A 14,634-nucleotide genomic window follows, 5' to 3' on the forward strand; every position below is an offset into this window, starting at 1 on the left:
ACCTTCCTTTTTTCAAAAACCAGGCTCCTGGTAGGTGTTCTGTAACTCATCCACCCTCAAGGCCTTTTGTTTCCCCAGTTCTCCCTTTTCTCCTGTATCATCAGTATCACATGCTGTGCCCAATTATTCTCACCAGCATGCAAACACACCATAAAATCTCCCATGCTCAAACAGCGGAAATACCTACAAACACATGTTTTAACCCTGCATCTGCCTGCATTCGTGGCTCCCTTTTTTGTGTCATTTTTCGTAGCATAATTTTTCAAAAGTCGTTCATATGTAAAATCTTGCTTCCCCGCCCATCATAGTTTGGGTCCTACTCTGATTCCATAGAAAACTGTTCTGGTTAAAATCACAAATAACTTTTATATTTTTATATTACGTGGTCTTTGATAGCCCCATCATTTTTGGCCTCTTAGTAACACTGGGCCTTGTTAACAGTTCCTCCTTCAAAACTGTCCTCTCTTGTTTTCTCTGACTACTACCTTCCTGAATTTCTTCTCATAGTTCTTGCTTTTACTTAGTTTCTATTGCAAGTGCAACCTCTCCTATCAGACCTGTAATTGTTAGGTCTTGTTCTCTTTGCTTTCCACGCTCTCTCACAAGAATACTTCTTTTCATTTGATATTAAATGTTACCTATGCGATGGTGACTTTCAAATTCAAACTTCCAGCCCAAGTGTCCCTGTGTTAGCTTCCTAGGGCTGCCAAAACAAATGATCGCAAACTTGGTAGCTTAAGTTGTCAAAAACGGATTCTCTCACAGTCTGAAGATCAGAGTCCTAAATTAAGAGTTTGGCAGAGCAGCGTTCCCTCTGCAGGCTCTAAGGGAGATTCCTTCCTTGCCTTTCTGGCTCCTGGTGGCTCCAGACATTCCTTAGCTCATGGCTGCAAGGCTCCAGTCTCTGCCTCCATTTTCACATGATCTTCTCCTTTTTCTCTTTTAAACACATTGGTTGTTGAATTTAGAGTTCACCCAGATAAGTCAGAATTATCTCATCTGGAAAACCTTAGCCTAATTACATATACAAAGACCCTTATTTCAAATGCATTCAAATTTATAGGTTTAACAGGTGAGAATGTGAATATATCTCCTTCTGGGACCATCATTCTACAAAGTACAGTGACTTTCTTTTTAGTTCTGGATTTGTACATGCGACTTGTTTTTTATACATGTGTGTTCTCTTAGCATCTCAAATTTGCCTGCTTCAAAATATAAATTTTGATTTTTCAGCTGCCCTTCCATATATGTCTTCACTATCTTCTGTATTGCTCAAGCCAGCAACTTGAAAATTATCATTTATTTCTTCTTCTTTCTGATTCTTCCCACCTTGTCCTGAACAAGGGCTTTTATTTCTTCCTCAAAAAATACCTCAAACCAGTCCCCTGCTCTCCATTTCTACTCTCTTCTCACCTTGTGTTTTGTCTTGATAATAGCAATAACCTTTTACTACTTATCTACACTTACACTTCTGCTCCTAAGCAATCTGTTTTTCCCATCCAGCTAGCAAAAGCTTTTAATAACATAAACGCCTTGCTTAAACACTTCAGTAGCTTCTTATTGCACTTTAAATAAAATATGAAATCCTTGGCATAGCTTTTGATCCAGCTCAACCCTGCCATCAAAATTATCTTACGCCATACTCTCCAGCATTCATTACACAGCAGTGGTTTCCTTTCAATTTCTAGGACATGCCAAGCTTTTTCAGCCTCTGTGCCTGAGAACCTGTTATTTCTTGTTATCTGCACATTTCCCTGCTTGTCACATGGCTGGCTCCTTGTCATCACTCAGATCTCACAGTAAGTTTCACCACTTCAGAGAGGCTGCTCCTTAGAGCCCTTTCTCCACCAGACTTCCTTTACTTCTGCTGTGATTTTTTTAATTGCTACAACTTGTATAGCACTGATTAGAATCTAAAATTTATATTCTTATTTTTAGAGCTCGGTTTGTGTTCGTCTCTCTCTCTCTAGGAGGTAAGCACCATAAAGAGAGCTAGTGCTTGTTCTGTTTACCAATGTGTATTCAGAAGCTTGTGGAATTCATGGCAGGTAGTAGATGGTCAGTAAATAAATAAGGTGAGGAACACAGTTGTCGAAGGGGCTCACCTGGGTAGGAAGGAGATCAATTCAGTTTTATATATGTTTAAGATGCTTTTAGTAATTAAGGGAATGTCTGTACAGTAGTAGTTAGTTATATGTGGGAATAGAATTCTGGAATTTGACTGTAGAGCAGTATGTCAGCCAAGCCCATCCAGGTGAAAGTAAAGTCAAAACTGTGAAGGAAGTCATCCCTAGTGAAATGTTGGAGACTTGAGGACCCAAGGCAGAATTCTCAAGTACAAAATAAATTCAAACACTAACAGAAGGAAAGAAGCCTTTGAAAAAAAAACTTCTAACAGCTACCCGTATTCACAGGAGAAACTATAGATAATTGGGGCAGGAAGTTGATGACAAAAAATTTCCAGAAAAAGGGACAATTTATGGAGCATCTACTAGGTGAAGTTAGTGTTCTAGGCACTGTGCATACAACAGGAAAGAAAGACCGCTAGAAAGCATTTACCACATTAAAAATTTTAAACATAATTAGATAGTTACAATTTGAAAAAAAAAATTGAAGCAGTTGTCAAACAGTGGTGATATCTTTCTGTTTTTTTATTGTGGTAAAACAGACATATCATAACCTTTACAATCCAGTGGTTTTTCTGTTCATTCACAGTGTTGTGCACAATCATTACTATCAAATTTCAAAACATTTTAATTGCCCCCAAAAGAAATCACATGCCCTTTAGCAGTCACCCACTACACATGCCCCAGTCCATGGAGACTACAAATCTGCTTTCTATTTCTATGGATTTATCTTACATGGATACTTCGTATAAATTGAATCAAACAGTAAGAATGTAGTCTTTTGCATCTGGCTTATTTCACTTAACATAGTGTCTTTAAGGTTTATTCTTGTTTCAGCATGTATCAGCACTTCAGTCCCTTTGAGGGCTAAATTATAAAGATCTATGTAAAATGGGATATTAGTAGGAAATAATGGAATACACTCACCCACATACACATGGGCACTTTTATTTGTTCATCAATTGAAAGACATTTTAGTTGTTTCTATTTTAAGGCTATTGTGAATAATGGCATCATGTCAGTTTTTGTTCATATTATTGTTTGCAATTCCCATGGGCCTATATCTGAAGTCAGATTGCTGGGTTATTGATGATTCTATTATTGAGGAAACTCCAGATTATCTTCTACAGCAGCTGTTCCACTTTACATTCCCATCAGCAATATATGATGTTTCCAAATTCTCCATATCCTTATGAACGCTTGTGTTTTTCTTTTCCTTTTACTGATTATAGCCATCCTAGTGGGTAGAAAGTGGTATCTCCTTGTGGTTTTAGTTTGCTTTTTTATAATGACTTTTTTCTAACACCTTTTTATATGCTTATTGGCAATTCGTGTATCTTTGGAGAAATGTCTGTGTAACTCATTTGTCCATTTTTAATTGTATTATTTGTCTTACTGTATTATGAGTTCTTTATATATTTTAGATACTAAATGGTTATCACTTATGGGGTATATGATTTAAAAATATTTTCTCCTATCTTGTAGCCTGTCCTTTCATAGTTGATATTATCCTTTATGAACAAAAGGTTTTAATTTTGATAAAGTCAGATTTATCTATTTTTCCTTCTGTTGCTTGTGGTTTTGGAGCCATATGTAAGAATCAATGTGACACACCCCTACTGGAGAAGCTGAAGGTCTGTTTGTGGGAGAAGTTTCCAGCTTTACCTGGAGCTGAGTCAAGTTAGAATGCTAGGGGAAATACAGGGGTAGAGGAAGCAGCAGAAAGGCCTTGGGAGCTCACTGGATCCCCAAGCAGTCCATTCCTGCCTAACACCACGGGGATCCATCAGGAGGGCAGCAGAAGAGCAGGGGATAAAACTCTACAGGGAGATGGAATTCTCTGGCTGAACTCTGTAACATTTTAAATGGAATGAGAAACATCCTGGGCGGAACTCCGGGGAGGGTGCAAATCGGGCATGCAGATTTTATAGATGAGGGAAGAACTAAACACTTTTCTCTCACAGCTGGGAAGCAGATGGCCTCAGGCAAGTTTTCAAACCCATCTTGCCTTCTGCTTAGAAACAGACTCAGGGCTGTTGGGAGCACAAGAGGAGTGAGACCAGCCCTTCAGTTTGTGTGGGAGGTGGGTAGGCCTGTGACTGCTGGCTTTCCCCCACTTCCCTGATGACCTCCATGAATCAACAGAGGCAGCCATAACCCTCCTAGGTATACAACTCCAGTGATCTGGGAATCTCATCCCCCATCCTGCACAGCAGCCGTAGCACGACCCTCACAAGAGAGCCTGAGCTCAGACATGCCTAGCCCCACCCCCACCTGATGGTCCTTCCCTATCCACCCTGGTAGCAAAAGACAAAGGACATATATGGACGGCTGAGAAACCCATAGATGGTTCACATCACAGGACTCTGTGCAGACAACCCCAGTACCAGCCCAGAGCCAGGTAGACTCTCCAGGTGTCTAGACCCTAAAGAGAGAAAACAATCACTGTAGTTCGGCGCACAGGAAGTCACATCCATAGGAAAATGGGGGGAGTACTACATCAGGGGAACACCCCGTGGAACAAAAGAATTTGAATAACAGCCTTCAGCCCTAGACCTTCCCTTTGATAGAACCTACCCAAATGAGAAGGAACCAGAAAACCAACCCTGGTAATATGAAAAAAACAAGATTCTTCAACACCCCCCAAAAATCATACTAGTTCACCAGCAATGGATACAAACCAAGAAGAAATCCCTGACTTAGCTGAAAAAGAATCCAGAGGGTTAGTTATTAAGCTAATCATGGAGGGACCAGAGAAAGGCAAAGCCTAGTACAAGGAAATCCAAAAAATGATACAAGAAGTGAAGGGAGAAATATTCATGGAAATAGATAGCTTAAAGAAAAAAGAATAGACAGTTCAGGAATATCTGGACCCACTTTTAGAAATGTGAAATGCTCCAGCAACTCTCAGCAATAGAATTGAACAAGTAGAAGAAAGAAATTCAAAGCTTAAAGACAAGGTCTTCAAATTAACCCAATCAAACAAAGACAAAGAAAAAAATATAAACAAAGCCTCCATGTTAAATGACCAAACCTAAGAATAATTGGTGTACTTGAAGAAGAAGAGAATTCTAAAAGGCTGGAAAACATATTTGGGGGAATAATCAAGGAAAACTTCCCCAGCCTTGTGAGAGACCTACACAAGAACAAAGAGCACCTGAGAAATTCGTTGCAAAAATATCTTTACCTAGGCACATTGCCATCAGGTCATCCAAGGTTGAGATGAAGGAAACAATCTTAAGAGTGGTGAAACAGAAGCACTAGGTAACCTATGAAGGAGAACCTATCAGTTTAATAGCAGCTTTCTCAGCAGAAATCCTACAAGCTGGAAAGGATTGGTAACCTATCTCCAGCCTCCTCAAACAAAACAATTATCACCAAGAACTTTGTGCCCGTGAAACTAAGCATTGTATATGAAGGAAAGATACAGTCATGTTAGGACAAACAAATTGAGAGAATTTACCATTACCAAACCACCACTATCAGAACAGCTAAAAGGAGCTCTAAATCTTGAAACAAATTCTGGAAACACATTAAAACAGAACATCTTTAAATCATAAATCACTCACAGGACCTATAAAACAAAAATACAAGTTAAAAGCAAAAACAAAAAACCCAAAGTACACAGGCAACAAAGAGCATGATGAAAGCAACGGTACCTCAGATTTAAATACTAACATTGAATATAAATGGCCTAAATGCTTCGCTTAAATGCAGAACTGCAGAATGAATGGGAGCTCACCAACCAACCATCTGCTGCCTTCAGGAGCATCTTCTGACTCTTAAGGACTCACATAAACTTAAAGTCAAGGGGTAGAAAAAGGCATTTCATACAAATGGACGCTAAAAGTGAGCAGGGATAGTTATTCCTATATGAGACAAAATAAAGCAACAGCAGTTAAAAGAAACAAAAAAGGGCTGGGCATGGTGGCTCAAGCCTGTAATCCCAGCACTTTGGGAGGCTGAGGCAGTTGGATCATGAGGTCAAGAGATCAAGACCATCCTGGTCAACACAGTGAAACCCCGTCTCTACTAAAATTACAAAAAAAAATTAACTGGGCATGGTGATGCATGCCTGTAATCCCAGTTACTCAGGAGGCTGAGGCAGGAGAATTGCCTGAACCCGGGAGGCTGGGGTTGTGGTGAGCCGAGATCGCGCCATTGCACTCCAGGCTAGGTAACAAGAATGAAACTCCGTATCAAAAAAAAAAAAAAAAAAAAAAAGAGAGAGACAAAAAAAAAAGAGCATATATATGGTAAAAGGCCTTGTCCAACAGGAAAATATCACAATCCTGAACACATAGGCACCTAACACTGGAGTTCCCAAATATATAAAACAATTACTAATACACAGATGAAATAAGATAGGCAGCAACAAAATAATAGTGGGGGACTTCAATATTCCACTGACAGCACAAGATAGGTCATCAAGACAGAGTCAAAAAGAAACAATAGGATTAAACTATACCTTGGAACAAATGGACTTAACAGATATATACGGAACATTTCATCCAACAACCACAGAATACACATTCTATTCAACAGCACATGAAACTTTGTGCAAGATAGACCATGTGCTAAGCCATAAAACAAGCCTCAATAAATTTAGGAAAATTGAAATTATATCAAGCACTCTCTCAGACCACAGGGGAATAAAACTGGAAATCAACTCCACAAAGAACCTTTGAAACCATGCAAATATATGGATATTTAAAAACTTGCTCCTGAATGAGCATTGGGTCAAAAACAAAATCAAGATGAAAACCAAAAAATTATTCAAACTGAATGACAGTAATGACACAACCTTTCCAGACCTCTGGGATATAGCAAAGGCAGTGCTAAGAGCAAAGTTCACGATCCTAAAAGCCTATATCAAAACGTCTGAAAGAGCACAGACAGACAAGCTAAGGTCACACCTTAAGGAACACAAGAAACAAGAACAAACTGAACCCAAACCAGCAGAAGAAAGAAAATAACTGAAATCAGAGCAGAACTAAATGAAATTGAAACACACAAAAAATATGAAAGATAAATGAAACAAAAAGCTGTTTGAGAAGATAAATAAAATTGATAAACCATTAACAAGATTAACCAAGAAAAGAAGAGATAAATGCCCAATAATCTTGCTGAAAAATAAAACAGGAGATAGTACAACTGACGCCACTGAAATACAAAAGATCATCAAGGCTACCATGATCACCATTATGCACATAAGATAGAAACCTAGAAGAAAAGGAAAAATTCCTGGGGAAAAAAACCCTCCGACCTTAAATCAGGGAGAATTAGATACCCTGAACAGACCAATAACAAACAGCAAGATTGAAATGGTAATTACAAAATTACCAACAAAAAAAGTCCGGGAGCAGATGGATTCACAGAATTCTACCAGATATTCAAAGAAGAATCAGTACCACACCTTTTGACACTATTCCACAAGATAGAGAAAGAAGGAAACATCCCTAATTTATTCTATGAAGCCAGCATCACTCTAATACCCAAATCAGGAAAGAACACAACCAAAAAAGAAAACTACAGACCAATAACCTTGATGAACAAAGATGCTAAAATCCTTAACAAAATACTAGCTAACCGAATCCAATACCATATCCAAAAAATAATCCACTGTGATCCAGTGGGTTTCATATAAGTGGTGCAGGAATGGTTTAATATATGCAAGTCAATAAATGTGATATATCACATAGAAAGAATTAAAAATCACATGATCATCTCAATAGATGTAGAAAAAGCATTCAACAAAAAAGCATCATCCCCTTAATGATTAAAACTCCCAGCAAAATCGGCACACAAGGGACATACCTTAATGTGATACAAGCCAGCTATGACAAACCTACAGCCAACAAAGTACTGAATGAGGAAAGCATTCCCTTCGAGAATGGGAACAAGACAAGGACACTGACTCTCGCCACTTATACTGTATGTATATGCTTATGTCAGTATCATGTTGTTTTGATTACTGTAACTCTGTAGTAAAATTTGATATTGGGAAGTGTGACTCCTCTAAATTTATTCTTATTTTAAAGACTGTTGGCTACTTGGGGCTTTAGCAGTTCTATACAAGTTATATTTTTATTAATATTTTTAGAGGCAAGGTCTTGCTGTGTCACCCAGGTTGGAGTGCAGTGGCATAATCATAGCTCACTGTAGCTTTGAATTATTGGGCTCATGAGCCCCTCCCACCTTAGCCTCCCAAGTATCTGGGACTACAGCTGCAAGCCACCACACCTGGGTATTTTTTCAAATATTTTTGTAGAGATGGAGTCTCACTATGATGCTCAGCCTTGTCTTTAACTTTTGACCTCAAGTGATCTTTCTGCCTTGGTCTCCCAAAGTACTGGGATTACAGGTGTGAGCCATCATACCCGGCCTCATATGAATTCTAGAATCCATTTCTCAATTTGTACAAAAAAGGTAGTTGGAATTTTAATAGTGATTGCACTGAATCTAGGAATTAATTTGGGAAATATTGTCATTTTAACAATATTGAGCCTTCTAATCCATGAACATAGGGCTTTTTTTTATTCAGTTAAGTCCTCTTTTATTTCTTTCAACAATGTTTTGTAGTTTTTAGTGCACGAAACTTGCACCTCCTTGCTCCAGTTTATTCCTAAGAATTTTCATTTTTTTGGATGCTACTGTAGCCTAAATTGTTTTCTGAATTTCATTTTGAGATTATAACTGCAAGTGTACAGAAATACAACTGATTTTTGCATGTTGATTTTATATCTCAAAACTTTGCTGAATTTATTAACTCAAAAGTTTTAGCATTTTGGGGGCATATTTTCACATGTAAGGTCATGTCACCTGTGAATAGAAATAGTTTTACTTCTTCCTTTACAGTTTAGCTGCCCTTTAATTTTTCTTTTATATTAGTTTTAAGTATAACTTTGAAGTGCAATGTTAAATAATAGTGGTGAGAAACAGTGTCTTTCTTTATTCTTGGTCTTAGAAAAAAAGCTTTCAGTCTTTCACCGTTAGGTGTAACATTAGCTGTGAACTTTATAGATGCCTTTTATCCAGTTCAGGAATTTGTCTTCTATTTCTAGTTTTTAAAGTTTTTTTGTCATAAAAATTGTTGGATTCTGTCAAATGTGTTTTCTGTGTCAGTTGAGATCAATCATGTGATTCTTTCTCTTCATTCTGTTTATATGCTGTATTATGTTGATTCCTACTTCTTCCTGGGGGACTTTCTCCTTCACCTGACACCTGATCTGCGTCACCTCACGATATGCATCACACATCATATTCTTTGTAGGTAGAAGTGGATGAGAAGGCTCTGCAGTGGCTCCTGGGTGGCTGATCACTGCAGGTGAGCTCGGGTGCCTAGCAGCCTGGTGCCAGTGATTGCAGCCCCAGTCACTAAGGCCTGCCCAGCCATCTTTCATTTTTAAATGTGCTTATACTCTCTGAACTAATTGCTCTTGGAAATCCTCCAGTTCTAATCTCAGACTTTGTCCCTCTGACTTTGCATCTCATCTTCTTTAGTATTCAAGATGGTCTCCCTGAGAACATAATATTTGAGCTGAGACACGTTAGCTGAGAAGGGCCAAGCAATAAGAAATTTTAGGAAAAGAGAGTTCCGGCAGTGGCCCTTTCTCTGAGAGCTTTGTTCTGAAGCTTGGAGAGGTGCTTTTCTCTTGGGCACTCTTTATATTGTCTGTTTTCTGCAAACTAGACTTGAGGAACTTCCTTGAGTCAAGTTTCTTTTAGAGAATAAAAAATCTCTTCAGTCCTCAGTGATAATAAAGCTGCTGGTAGCTATTAGGCACATTAAAAAGAAATTATGGAGAGGGCAAAAAAGAGTAAGGAAATCATATTAATCAAAGAAATGGGAGATGAATAAAGTGTAAGGGAAGGAGAGCAAGAGAGGAGGATGGGCACGGTGGAGAAACGACCGTTGTGTTGTGCTGAATCCATATTATGAGTGGTGGTAGATTTGGGCTGACGATTTTCTCTTCCTCCTAAATGAATGTAACAAAAACATTTAAAAAAATAACACTGGAGTCCTCTACAGATATGGAAAGAAATAGACTGATTTATAGTTTTGAATCCAACAATGTGTCATTTGAAAAATGCAGCAAAAGAAAGCAATTGTTTTTGCTGTGTGCCTGTAAACTTTTCCAGCTTGCCAAGATAATTCTCATTTTCATTCTTCGTTTCAAATGAAAGCAATGTCTTGAATCTGAGTTATTATTCAGATTTTTAATGGAAAGACAAAAAAGAAGCATGAAACAATTCCCAAACTATATAACCAGACATAAATGACCAAAAATTAAACATAGCTCATTAAAACCTCCAGCTGGGTCAAGGCAGAGCTTATTGAGAAAGTTGGCTTTTGTTTCTTATGGCTTTCCAACCACTAATTTTTATTACCATGTACTCCCCTTTATTCCTTAAAATCTGTAGTTTATGATATTCAAGGTCAGTAAAATAATTCAGGCAAATAAATGGTAAATTCAGGGCTATAGGTTGAACTACAGACTCTTGGTTGAATGATCTAAGATAAAATAAAACTCATTAATTACTATCTGACTATTCATAGAATCTTGGGATTTTAAGGTTATAAGCACCTTTAGTGTCTACTAATTACTATTTCCTATCGGAAATCTTATACTCTATCTGAGATGAAGCAATTATATTCGTTCATTGTAACAAAACTCTTCTGGTCAACCTGCTTTCTTCTCACTTCTCCCATGAATTGTACCCAGAATTGATCATGAATTGTACCTGGGAAACATTCTTAGTACTCATTTTACACATTAAATACAACAAGTGTACCCCAGTTGATATCACTACCCTGTTCTAAGTGTGAATGAAACTCCTGACAAAAAGGATGACAAATAATGATGACTTACAAGTCACATTACAAATACAGAATTAACCAGACTTTTAAAGTTATTAATTAAGAATAGAATATGATGAACTAGAACTCCAGGTTTCTTAGAATAGATGAGTTGTGGAGTCATAAATAAGAACAATAAACTTATGAAAGGGTTTAAAACACGTCCCCACAAAATATGCCTCTTTGGCCTACTGGTTATTTTGAGCTGAAGGCTCTTGTAAAGTAGCAGATGCAGATAAGGAACTCTTACATCATCTGTCTACCTAAAAGCAGGTCATAACATTCCTCATCAGAAAGATGCTGTTTCTGTACCAGGATGAAAATAACGTTTTTATCTCAGGAGACCAGGATTCATGGTGAAATGAACCTGTACAAACAAACCTACTAAAAATCACACTTATCTTTTGTTAGTTTTACCCATACATTTTCTAGTCACTGTACTACTCTTAACCCAAGCCCTTTTGTCTTGTCACATCTGCACAATTTATGCTTCTTTGTGTTAAAAAGGTATAAATGTTATATCGGACCGAGCACAGAAAGTCAACACCAAGACAAAAGTATGCCAAATTGCAGGGTTTATTGCCAGTGACCATGGAGGACTCACGTCTCTCCAACCCGTGGCCCTGTAAAAGAGGGTGACAAGACTTTTTATACCCATAAAATCACCTTGGGGGTGAGGGGAGAGGATGGGGTGAGGGGCTTCAGACATTCAGAGGGCCAGTGGATTCAAATCACCTTCTGGGCGGAGATGAGGGTGAGGGGGTTCTGGACATTTCAAGGGCCAGGGGACTATTTGACATTCTGATTGTCATTTAAGGGGTTCACAGATGCTAAGATTAGCATTCGTTTATACATCATCTGGGTAGGAGTGGGATCCATAGATTTTTATTTACCTGGTGCCAGGATGGAATTATCTGGGGGTGCTTACTCTGGTGAACAAAGGCCAGCAATTCTGGCAGTTACAGATAAAAGAAGGTATGCAGCTTTAGCTCAATTTGCATTTTGCAAAGTAAACTTAGCAGCTTTACAGAGGCCGAGGTTAGCAGTCATTGTGAGGAGAATGGAAACAGTTTTGTCTCTTTATAAAATGGCATTGTACAGCTTCTAACTCTAGGCCAGCTATATCACATAAAGGCAAACTTTGTGTTATTGTGCTTTTTTTATTGCACTGCATAGATATTGTGTTTTGTTTTGTTTTACAAACACAGTATCTATGATTTATATAGACATAAATCATCACCATATCTATGTAAATTAAAGATTACATATTCAAGATTTTTATAAATTGAAGATTTTCAAATTGAAGATTTTCAGCCACCCTGTGTCAAGCAAGTCTATGGAACTATTTTCCAATAGCATGTGCTCACTTCATGTCCCTGTATCACCTTTTGGTAATTATTGAAATATTTCAAACTTTCATTATTATTATGTTGGTTATGGATATGTGTGATCAATGCTCTTTGATGTTACCAATGTAATTGTTTTAGAGCCCACAAATCGGGCTCATATAAGACAAGAAACATTATCAGTAAATGTTGGGTATGTTCTGATTGCTCCATGGATTGGCTGGTCTTCAACCTCTCTCCCTTTCCTCAGGTCCCTCTATTCCTTGAGAAAAAACAATATTGAAATTGGGTCGATAATTAATCCTACAGTGGCTTTCTAAGTGTTCAAGTGAAAGGAGGATTTGTACATCTCTCACTTTAAATCAAAAGCTAGAAATGATTAAGATTAATGAGGAAGGAATGTTGAAAGCTGATACAGGCTGAAAGCTAGATCTCTTGTGCCAGTTAGCCAATCTGTGAAGGCAAATTAAAAATTAAAAAAAATGGAAAGTGCAACTTCAGTGAACACAAGAATAAGAAGAAAGTGAAATAGCCTTGTTGCTGATACAGCGTTTTAGCAGTCTGGATAGAAGCTCAAATCAGCCACAACATTCCCTTAAGACAAAGCTTAAACCAGGGAAAAGTCCTAACTCTCTTCAATTCTGTGAAAGCTGACATATAATGAAGCTACAAAAGAAAAGCCTGAAGGTAACACAGCTTAGCTCACAAAGTTTAAGAAAATAAGCCAGATCCATAATACAGAAGTGCAAGGTGATGTAGTAAATGCCGATGTAAAAATTAACTTGTAGCATGTTATCCAAAAGATCTAGCTAAAGCCATTGATGAAAGCCACTATAGTAAACAGTAGATTTTCAATGTAATTAAAACAGCCTTCTACTGAAAAAAGATGTCATCTAGGACTTCCATAGCTCGAGAAGTCAGTGCCTGGCTTCGAGTGACAGAATGACTTTCTTATTAGGCTAAATCAACTAGTGGCACTAAGTTGAAGCCAACGCTTGTTTACAATTCCAGTAATTCTAGGACCCTTAAGAATGATGGTAAATCTGCTTTGCCTGTACTCTGTAAATGGAAGAACAAAACCTTTATGACAGCACATCTATCTATTACATGGTTTACTAAATATTTTAAACCCACTACTGAGAACCACTATTCAGAAAAAAATACTGCTTTCAAAATATTACTGTTCATTAACCAGGCATCCAGCCACCCAAGAGCTTCGATGGAGATGTACAAAGACATTAGTGTTGTTTTCATGCTTTCTAATACAACATCCATAGATCAAAGAGTAATTCTGACTTTTAATTTTTATTATATAAGAAATACATTTTATAAGGCTAAAGCTGCCATAGATAGCGATTCCTCTGATAGATTTGGGCAAAATAAGTTGAAAACCTTCTAGAAAGGATTCACCATTTGAGACAGCCACCACCTGTGGAAGTCTAACCTGCAAACCTTGACTCATGGATAAATGAATGCACTTTCACACCTTTATAGTGATAAAAGTGGGCTAGGGATGAGGGTGAATTTCAACCAATCAACCACGACCCTCTGTTCATCCACACTTTTATTCTGTAGATTTTTACAATAGAGGTTCTAAGTTAACACACTTGTGGATAATTAACATGGTTAAGAGAATGGTTTTATGACTGATAAAAGTTTTAGGTTCTGGGGCCCAGAGTAAACACTATTAACAGGTAATTCACTTTTCATCTTCCCCTGAGAGGACCACCCAGCACAAAATTTACATGAGTAAATGGAGTGTAGACAAAGGGATGTGGGGTAAACAGACTTAACCTGGGAAGGACTTTGATCTTCTCTCTCTCTTTGGTAATTATTGGTATAAGTATAAGCTAATGTTAATGAGGCCGCTGCCTTCAGCATACCTTAATACAACCTTCTGGCCTTCCAAAAGGTTTGAGACTATAATCTATAACTTTCCCTAAATATTTTCCTTATTATTTTGCCAACCATCTCAAGTGAATTCCAACAATCATTCTAGATGTTATTAAGAACATTTGTGATTCATGGGAGGAAATCAAAATATTAAAAATTAACAAAATTTAGAAGAAGTTTATTTCAGCTATTATAGATGACTGAGGAATTCAAGATTGTAGTAGAGAAAATAACTGCAGATATGGTAGAAATAGCAAGAGAACTAGAATTAGAAGTGGAGCTTAAATCTGATAAAATTTCTGCAATCTCATGATAGAACTCCATTGGATGAGGAACTACTTTTTGAATGAGCAAAGAAAGTGGTTTCTTGAGAAGGAATCTACTCCTGGTGAAGATACTGTGAATATTG

General features: G+C 37.6%; 1 long non-coding RNA gene across 3 annotated transcripts in view; it reads left to right on the forward strand.

The window, feature by feature from the left end:
• Nucleotides 1-14,634, forward strand: part of LOC144578885 (uncharacterized) — a 436,319-nt gene that overhangs the window by 144,056 nt on the left and 277,629 nt on the right. The gene's annotated exons all lie outside the window — the stretch shown is intronic.

The sequence above is a fragment of the Callithrix jacchus genome, chromosome 13 (genome assembly GCF_049354715.1).
Source record: "Callithrix jacchus isolate 240 chromosome 13, calJac240_pri, whole genome shotgun sequence".
NCBI lineage: Eukaryota > Metazoa > Chordata > Mammalia > Primates > Cebidae > Callithrix > Callithrix jacchus.